The sequence below is a fragment of the Phodopus roborovskii genome, unplaced genomic scaffold, assembly GCF_943737965.1.
Source record: "Phodopus roborovskii unplaced genomic scaffold, PHOROB, whole genome shotgun sequence".
Lineage (NCBI taxonomy): Eukaryota > Metazoa > Chordata > Mammalia > Rodentia > Cricetidae > Phodopus > Phodopus roborovskii.
The window spans coordinates 2,738,407-2,747,562 of NW_026126549.1; positions in this window are offsets into that span (position 1 = coordinate 2,738,407).

A 9,156-nucleotide genomic window follows, 5' to 3' on the forward strand; every position below is an offset into this window, starting at 1 on the left:
TTATTGGTAGTTCAGAAACACCCACCAGAATCTATTCCAATTCATTGCAAACTGAGCCTTTCAAGTTAAAACAATTTTAACACTTGCTCTCTAATATAAATCTCCTAATTAAAAATGTTCAAGATCAAGATGATACATTTAACTAGAAGAGCAAGGGCAATTAAGGGGCTAATTTGGTCAAATAAAACTGTATTATTCTTCTTGTTCAATTATAAAGGTTCTATTGCTTGAATGTGGTGTGTTACTCTGCAAAAATTCCAAGTTATCCTATTCTCAAAGCCTTTGAGGGTAGCAGGTTAAAAACAAGATAATCCCGATAAAAATATGGAAGACTGTGTATAAAACTTTTATTCAGGGTAAGGAAAACAGAAGCAATAGAAGTAGGTGTGTGTGTGTGTGTGTGTGTGTGTGTGTGTGTGTTTGTGTGTGTGTGTGTGTGTGTGTGTGTGTGTGTGTGTGTAGTGTGTGTGTATCTTTCTGTCTGTCTGCCTTCCTGCTTATCTTTGTCTCTGCTGGGAGGTTTATTTTAAGGAATTGGCTCACATGATAGTGGAAGCTGACAACTCTCACAGCTTCAGGGCAGGCTAGCAGGCTGGAGAGCCAAGGAAGACTATATGCCAACTGACTGATGGTCTAAGGCAGTTTAAATGTAAAATTCCTCATTTCTATAGGGACCACTGTCTTTTCTCATAAAACTGTCAGATCAAGTGTTTGGGAGATATTGTTAAAATGCTTGCCACACAGACACAAAAACCTGGATTCAGATTCCCTAATACTGATGGGAAAAGGCAGGCATGATATTGCACATCTGTGATGATGCTGGGGAGATGGTTCAGTGGGCAAAAGAATTTCCTGAACAAGTTCAAGGGCCTGAGTTCAGATCTCCCCAGCACCTATTTTAAAATATGGGCATGACCTATTGCTCCCTGTAATTCCAGTGCTTTGGGCTGAGTGAAGACAGTATTGCAACAGTCTACTGGCTGCCAGTTTAGCTTGAAGTTCAGTGAGAAACACTGCCTCAAAGGTAAAGAGGGATGGGGCAGGAAATTTGAGAATGAGAAAGCAGGAATTCAGTGTAAACTCTTCTGGATTCCATGCACAGACAGGTATAGACACCGTCCTGCCCCCAACACACACCCTACTATCAGTTTCCTAAACACATTGATTCAGTATTAGTCACATTGTAGTAGCATTTAGACTAATGATTGTCTATAACTGGGTACGGTGACCTAAAACTTTGACAGAGACCAATGTGTGTAGAGACTGAGTTGAGAATTGTTATGCTTCTGCCCAGATGTTGATGTAACCAACCTGTGATGCTGAGGAGGCTTTAGAATGTTTAAACCACCCATTTCAGTAAAGTACCTGCTTAAACCTCCTCTCCATTCCTGCCCACAATTCTTCCAGACGGTATCCATCCTTTATCTGTGCTCTCACATTCTGCTGCTTCAGATACCTATTTTCATCTATGTTCAGAAATAGTAAATGGACATTTTCAGAAATGTACAATTCACAAATTTTGAACTGTATTCTCTTCTCAGCAGGGTGATGAACTCCAGAAGTAGGTTCTGTTTTGTGGGGAGGAGAATGATTCCTTTGCTCCCAGCTCCCAAATAAACACACAGAGGCAGGGCTTATTGCTTCTTAGGAATGCCTGGCATTATCTTGGTTTGTTTCTAGCCAGATTTTCTTAACTTACATTACTCTGCCTACCTTTTGCCTCTGGGCTTTTATATTTCTATGTAACATTCTTTACCTCTTACTTCATGGCTTGATGTGTGGCTGGCACCTGATGTCCTCCTCTCTTTCTCCATTTTATTGCTTCTCCATCTCTATTTCCAGATTTCTCCTCCTATTTATTCTCTCTGCCTGTCAGCCCTGCTATCCTTCCCCTACCTAGCTATTATTAAACCAATCAGGTGTATTAGGCAGCCAAGTAACACAGCTTTACAGAGTTAAACAAATGCCACATAAAATACATCTTTGCATCATTAAACAAATGTTCCACAGCATAAACAAATGTAAAATATCCTCATCTAATATTCTACAACACACCTGTATCTACATTGTATACAATACCTGCCTGACAGTCCATCTGTCTTGAGTATCAGGCTGGATCCAGGTAATATTTAAGAGCCCTATCTTATTGACCAATGACCCTGGAGCACAAGAATAATAATGTTGGCAATGCAGATGAGCCAGACAGGAACCCAAGGAGCTGCTTTAAGGGAAAAGGTGGAACCTTTCAACTTAAGCAAAGAAAACCATCATCTGCTGAGATAGGTAGCTGAGAACAAATCTGTGAAATTACAAAGAAGGAAAAATGAACTGAGTTAGTTTTGCGACTGCATCTCATACTTGAAAGGTTAGGCCTATAGTACATGATGAACAATTAAGAAAGAAAAGGCATTAATCATAAGAGCCAATACTACCTATGGATTCATGGATTCACTGACGGGGTCTCTGAATGTGCTTCCCATACATTTTAAGAGTGACCATTTTATAGAGATATTTGACAACAGATGCCCAGAAATCTGGAGATTATAAATTACTTCTAAAACTGGAGAATGAAAAAGGAAAGATGATCACTTAATCACACTCAACATGGTAACATGAAAAATAAAAACCCTGAAACAGATATTGGGGTTCAAGCTGAAAGATCAGAGAAGTAAAGCAGCCAAGCCAGTAGCTCTTACCTCTATCAAGGCTGAAGCAATTTTACCCTCAATGTGGCTGGAGACTAATTGCCAGATGATGGCTGAAGACCAAAATGCCCCAGACTGAATATCTGCTCCTATTTTACATACCTCAAATGCTGAGATTAAAGGTGTGTAATCCCAAGAGCTGAGATCACTTTTGTGTGAGTTGTTTCTCTTTTAGACTGGGTCAATTTCATGTAGATCAGTGTGGCCTTAAACTAACAGAAATGCATCTGCTTGTCTCTTGAGTCCTGGGATTAAAGGTGTGTGCCACCACTGCCTAGCTCTATGGCTAGCTAGTATCATTGCTGGGATTACAGATGTGTATCACCACTGCCTGGATCTATGGCTTGTAGCTAGCTATGCATTCTGAACTCTCAGGCAAGTTTTAATAAAGCATAAATAATATATCACCACACAACACAGAGAATTTAAGGCAAAGCAAAAGAAAACCCTCAAATTAAACAAGGAACAGAGCAGACAGGCAAGCAACAGCCACAACAAACTATCCAATCAAGAAAAAGGTAGAATTTGATACCAAACTTGGCACTTTTCTCAATCCTCCAAAATTTAGCTATATTTTACATTGCATCATGCCTGAAGATCCCTGCCATTGTCTATCACCAACCACTAATAAATACCTTTTAGAAAATCAAATTCTCAAAATACAATTTGGTTTGGCTCCAAACTATAGTAGAGAAGGAAGTCTTAGGACAGGATGACGGTTCTCTAGATATTTGGGTGGATAGTTTGGGAGCAATTCAAAAGGGAATTTTGTAAGCACATTTTTTTCCCCAGGGCGGGTCTACAGAACACAGACCTTGAAATATGTTTTGAAGAGGTTTCTTTCTTGTGTATGTTTTGGAACATGGTTTATATTAATCCCTATCTTGAAGATTCATATTTTGTTTTAGTAAATATTACTATTAAGAAGCCTGTTCAAATGTATTTAAGCTAGTATTTCTCAAATCTACTGTGCACTTCTATTTCCCCACAAAATGCCTCAGCATCCCAAAGCATGTAGTAGACAATTCAATTGAGTGATGAAAAACTGAAAATAAATTCTATACAACAAAATAAAATAACCTCATTTTCTGCTCTCTGATTAGTGATCTCAATACAGTTCTGGTCAATACTTCCTTAATTCAGGCTCATCATATTCCCAACTTCCTTGTCACCAAGCTGAATTCTCTGGCCTGAAGCCATTGCTAGTGTGCCTGCTCCTGAAGTCATGCAAAATTTTCAGGGGAACTCACAAAAAGAAAGTAAATCCTTTGCTATCTTTGCTAAACATAATTCATTTCTTTATTAAAATTTTCTGTGGGAAGAGAAAGAAAACTGCTGAGGTGGTCATCATGCGAGGAGGCAATAAACTCCAACCTATACCCAAACTAAAAAAAAAATCATGTCTCCTCCTCTTTCTCCAACTCTTCCCCAGTTCACCCATCCCCAAACTTTATGTCCACTCTCTCTCTATCTCTGTCAAAACAAAGCAACACAAAAATAAAAATCAGAATAACAAGCAATAGGCCAAGGAAATAAAAAATGCCCCCCCCCAAAAAAACCATGCCAATCTCTAGTGAACTGATTTGAGTTAAAGTTGCCCAAACAGTTTGACTCTTTAGTGCACAATGACATCAATCTTTGGGAGCATTCCCATTAGAAATGAGGGCAGCGGAAACATTTCTACCTTTCTCCATGACTCAAGGTGAGATTTAAACCAGGAACTCAAAAACTAAGCTCAGGGATGGCACATGCCTTGCTAACTCTCTGGGGAGTCCTTATGCAAACTGCAAAGAGGCACTCCTTCTGGGCACATGAATTACAAAAGCACCCACACTTGTGCATTCTCTACAGCATCCAGGTTTTCTGTAGCCTTACACCAGGACCAGGCGACATTTCTACCTCCTCTGGCTCTCTAGTTACAGCCTTTGTGTTCAGCAGTTTCAGCAGTGCTGTGATGTTAGAGATGGGACAGAAATGGTCTAGGCATAGAGAGAAGACATTCTAGACAGCAGAGTAAGGGAACTGAGAATAAACTGAGGTGCTCAGTCTTGTTGTAGACTTCATTGACCCCTGTCCACCATTAATACACCATGATCACTGGTAAGTGTGTAAGGCTTGTAACTTGTTTCTTGGAGCCTAAGATGATTATAGACCTGAGTTAGTATAAAAAAGAAGTGAGTATTTCCATATAGGAAGTTAGTAACAGAATATCTTGTATAAAAACCAAGTACTTTACAAGCAAATACATTAGAACATGCATTTACTCCTGAGTAAACAAAGTGGGCAACTTCAAAGAGTATGACACTATTCTAGTCCCAAGGGGTAACATGGAATACAAGTTTTTGTTTTACTTACTTTGCTTTCTTGGAGCTTATGTTCTAGCAGAGGAGACATTGAAATACTGACAACAAACATAGTAGTAGTGGACAGAGCACATGGGGGAAATATAGGAGTAGCTATAGCCTTAAATCTTAACCCTAACCCAACTATAACCTAACCTTAATCCTAACACCATCCCTGACACTAACTCTCATCCAGCTCTCACTTTAATCCTCACCATGCCTCCAAAGATAGTCCTGATTTGATTTCCTTCAGGGCCAGTGGAGCTGTCCAGAAAGGATATGTGAAGAAGGCAACGAAACAGTTACAAAGAAAACAAAACTAGAGAGAGTTTGGAGGATCACAGAGGAGGAAGGACTTGAAATCTGTGTAATTGTTGAATAGAAGAGATGAGTGGCCTGAATTGAGGATGGATTTCCAGACAAAGCACACATTTTCACAGGCCTTCCACTGTGTTTTGTGTTGCCATGACTACTGAGGAGCATGACTGAAATTGAGTAGAATGCTAGAGTAGTCCAGGAGAAATACAGTGGTTGTAAGGACAAGAAAGTGGTTAGATTGGAAACCTATTTACAGGATGGAGCTGGCTTGGTTAAATGAAGACGCATTAACTGAGAAGCAATAGGATAGAGGGAGATGAGAAAGAAGGTACCAAGGATGATTCCCAAATTTCTGGACAAGGCAGCTTGGGAATCAAATGGTGACATTTAATGGAGCATGCAATCGGTTCTGCAGGAGAAGCATGCCAGTGTCAAGCTGAGGAGATAACAGAGCTTGGTTTGGATGTAGGGTATTTGGATAGTCTCTGAGATGTTCAAGTGGAGACAGCTGCTCCTAGGAATTCCCAGGTCTGGAATGCTACCCAGAGAAAGGAGGGGCTGGGATGTTCTTAATGGAAAAGAGATCTGTATAAAAGAGTTGTGAGAAGAATAGGAGACAAACAGAGGATCTGGTGACACTGAACTCAAAATAAAAGAAAGATGTTGAGAGAGCAGTTTTGCCTGGAATCTAGTGACAGATAGGACATCAGGAAGGGCTGAAATGCTCAGCAAACTTGATAATTTTGAAGCCACTGCTGACTTGAGCAGATAGTCTGCTCAGTGGTCATTAGGACAGGATTCAGAGAGATCACTGAGAAGCCACAAGTCAACTGGAGAAATGAGAAGACAAATTGGCAAGGGGCTGAAATGGAAAGGAGGGATTGGATAGCCTTGAACTACAGCATGCAAGTGTAGCATGGAATATGGAGGCATAGCTTCTCCACTATTTGACTGAAGAACACAGCTGGAGAGAATGTGCAAATGGTGGATTCAAATAGAGAAAGAAAAAATTAGTGGATGAAAGGTCAATGCTGTATGAACCCCTTCAAGAAGTTTAAGTAGAGCAGCTGAAGCTAGCCTTGGGTAGGATGCTCTTTTGTCATGGAACAGAAGGCAGGGAGGGGACTATGAACTGTGTAAGTGTGGGTGTGAAGTAGTCATTAGCAAGTTAAGGCCATTCTTCCATAAGGCCAGTTCCCTAAGAAATATGCATTAAAGATAGTCAGCTAAGAGGGGTAGCCATTCATCACTCACTGATTACTAGTCCTCATTGTGCTGACTCTTACTATTGTCCATTAGTGTTTGAATGTGTGTATTCACAAAACACTGGAAATTTTGACTAAATTATGGTGGCTAGTGAGTGATCTGAGGACATCTCTCATTAGTTCTTAGATGGATGCATTGTTGCTGTGGCAAGAGAACATTTGGTTTTATGACTGAAACTTTAAAGTAAAGACTTGAAGCGTGTCTTTCAGAGAAGGAGAAGGAGAAGGAGGATGAGGAGAATCTTTACTAAGGGGTTGAGCCTCCCCATCTCTGCTGCCTCTTCTCTCAGCCCCCCCCCCTTTATTTGCCTCAGGGCTTTTTACGTGTCTTTTCCTCTGTATATCTTACTTTCACTGCTTTTCCTTGCTGGCTAACTGGCTGGCTGGCTGGCAGCTGCCCAGCTTCTGGCCCCAGGGATCTCCCTCGTTCTTGCCTCTTTTCTTTTGTTCTTCTTTCCTGAGCATTTATTTCTCTTCCTATTTATTCTGTCTGCCAGCCCCACCTATCTTTTTTTCCACCTAGATATTGGCCGTTCAGCTCCTTATTAGACCAATCGGGAGCCTTAGGTGGGCAAGGTGAAACAGATGCAGCTCACCTTTATGTAATTAAGCACACATTCCTATATCCTTAAACAAATGCAGCATAAACAAATGTAACACACCTTTACCTAGTTAAAGTAATAGTCCCCAGCATAAACAAATATAACACAACTTTGCCTATTTAAGATAATATTCTACGACAAAGATGTCTACGGTTGTCTCAAAAGTGGAACCAGATGAGTGACTTTCTAGTTCAGGCTGCAAAAGATCAGCAATCCAAAATTTCCAGACCTGTTCCTTTTTGTTTATTAAGTCTTTTCTTTTTCCCCTTTGTCTCAGCGACACACAATGATAAAGTATATCCAATCTTTTTAATTAGCTGATCAATCAAATTTATTTTGAGATTATAATTTAATTAGAACATTTTCCCTTTCCCCTTCCTCCCTCCAAACTCTCCCATATATCATATTTGTATTTGTATATGGATATATGTTCCTAAATATAATCTGTTGAGTCCATATAATGTTACTTGCATGTAAGTTTTCAGTGCTAACCATTTGGCACTAGACAACCAACAGGTGTGCTCTTTCTTAGAAAAAAAAATCACCTCTTCTGCCTTCTGCTCCAAGCTTTCCTTAGGTGCCCATAGTTCTTCTTGTAGGGTTGTGACCTCATGAGTTTTCTCCTTTACAGTTGGATGCAATAATGATCGACACAAAAACTACAGTTCTCATCTTAAAGGGAATAAGAGATGGCTTATTCTTAAGCCATTTTGGATGACTATGACTCAGATTTAGGTTGCCCCAAATTCAATGTTCCAACATGGAAGCACTTTTACAAAGTTTTCATAGTGTTACAGGAAATAAAATGTCATGAATCAAGGCAAATTTAAAATATATTTGAGAGTCCATGAGATGCAGGTATAGTGAGATGGGCAAAGCCTTCTTTATCGGTCCAAGAAGCTATCTGATGACATTTTCAGTTTCTGGATTTGTGGAAGCTACCAGTTTACTAAGTTAGTAGATTCCAAATGGTTTACATCTACTAATCACAAGATATAAGTTCCTAGCCTAGACAGAAGTGGGCAAGGAATGGCTGTTCTGAAGGGCTGTAACTAGCCAAGGAAAAGGTGAGTTGTCTCTGGACCTGCAGTGTCTCAGTCTCTCCATGGTACTACGGTACTAAATTGGCCAATCAGTCTCTAGAGAAACAGCTTCTTTTCAGTTTTCACTCACAGATCCCCTGTTGGCTCAGTATCACATTCACTCCTGCATCCAACGTTCAGGAAACACCATGGAAGTGGAGGAGGAAAGACTGTAAGATTCAGAAGATCAGGGACTTTGCTGTGAGACTGTATCACCTACCAACATAACATCAGAAGCTGTGTCCCAAAAGTCTCAGCCAAACATGAGCCAAACAGAGACAACAATGACCTAATCTTTTTTATTAATTGATTAGTTAATTTTCCCAGCCCAATCACAGTTTCACTTCCTTCCCTCCTCCCCTCATCCTCACACTTACCTGCTATCCATTCCCTCACCCTTCCCTTCAGAAAAGTGCAGGACTTCCATGTATATCATCCAGCCATAGGGCATCAAGCTGCAGCACGTCTAGGCACTTCCTCTCCTATTAAGGCTGAATTAGTCAACCCAGCAAGAAGAAAGGGTCCCAAGAGTAGGCAATAGAATCAGAGACAGAGACAGTCCCTGCTCCCACTGTTAGGAACAAAGAAGACCAATAGGAGGGGTAGGAATTTGCAAGACTAGGGGTTATGGGAATATACTTGAAGAATCTGTGTACAGAAATGTCTTTAATAATCCAATACCATGTATGATTTGTATAGACAAATTTAAAATATTATTTCAAACTATAATTTTATATCGACCCCAGGCACCTTGGTTCTCATTCAGTTTTGTTTCCTTAGCATTGTTCACTGACGCTGGCCCACAATAAACAATAGTTTTGAATAAGTGATCCTCAGTGGCT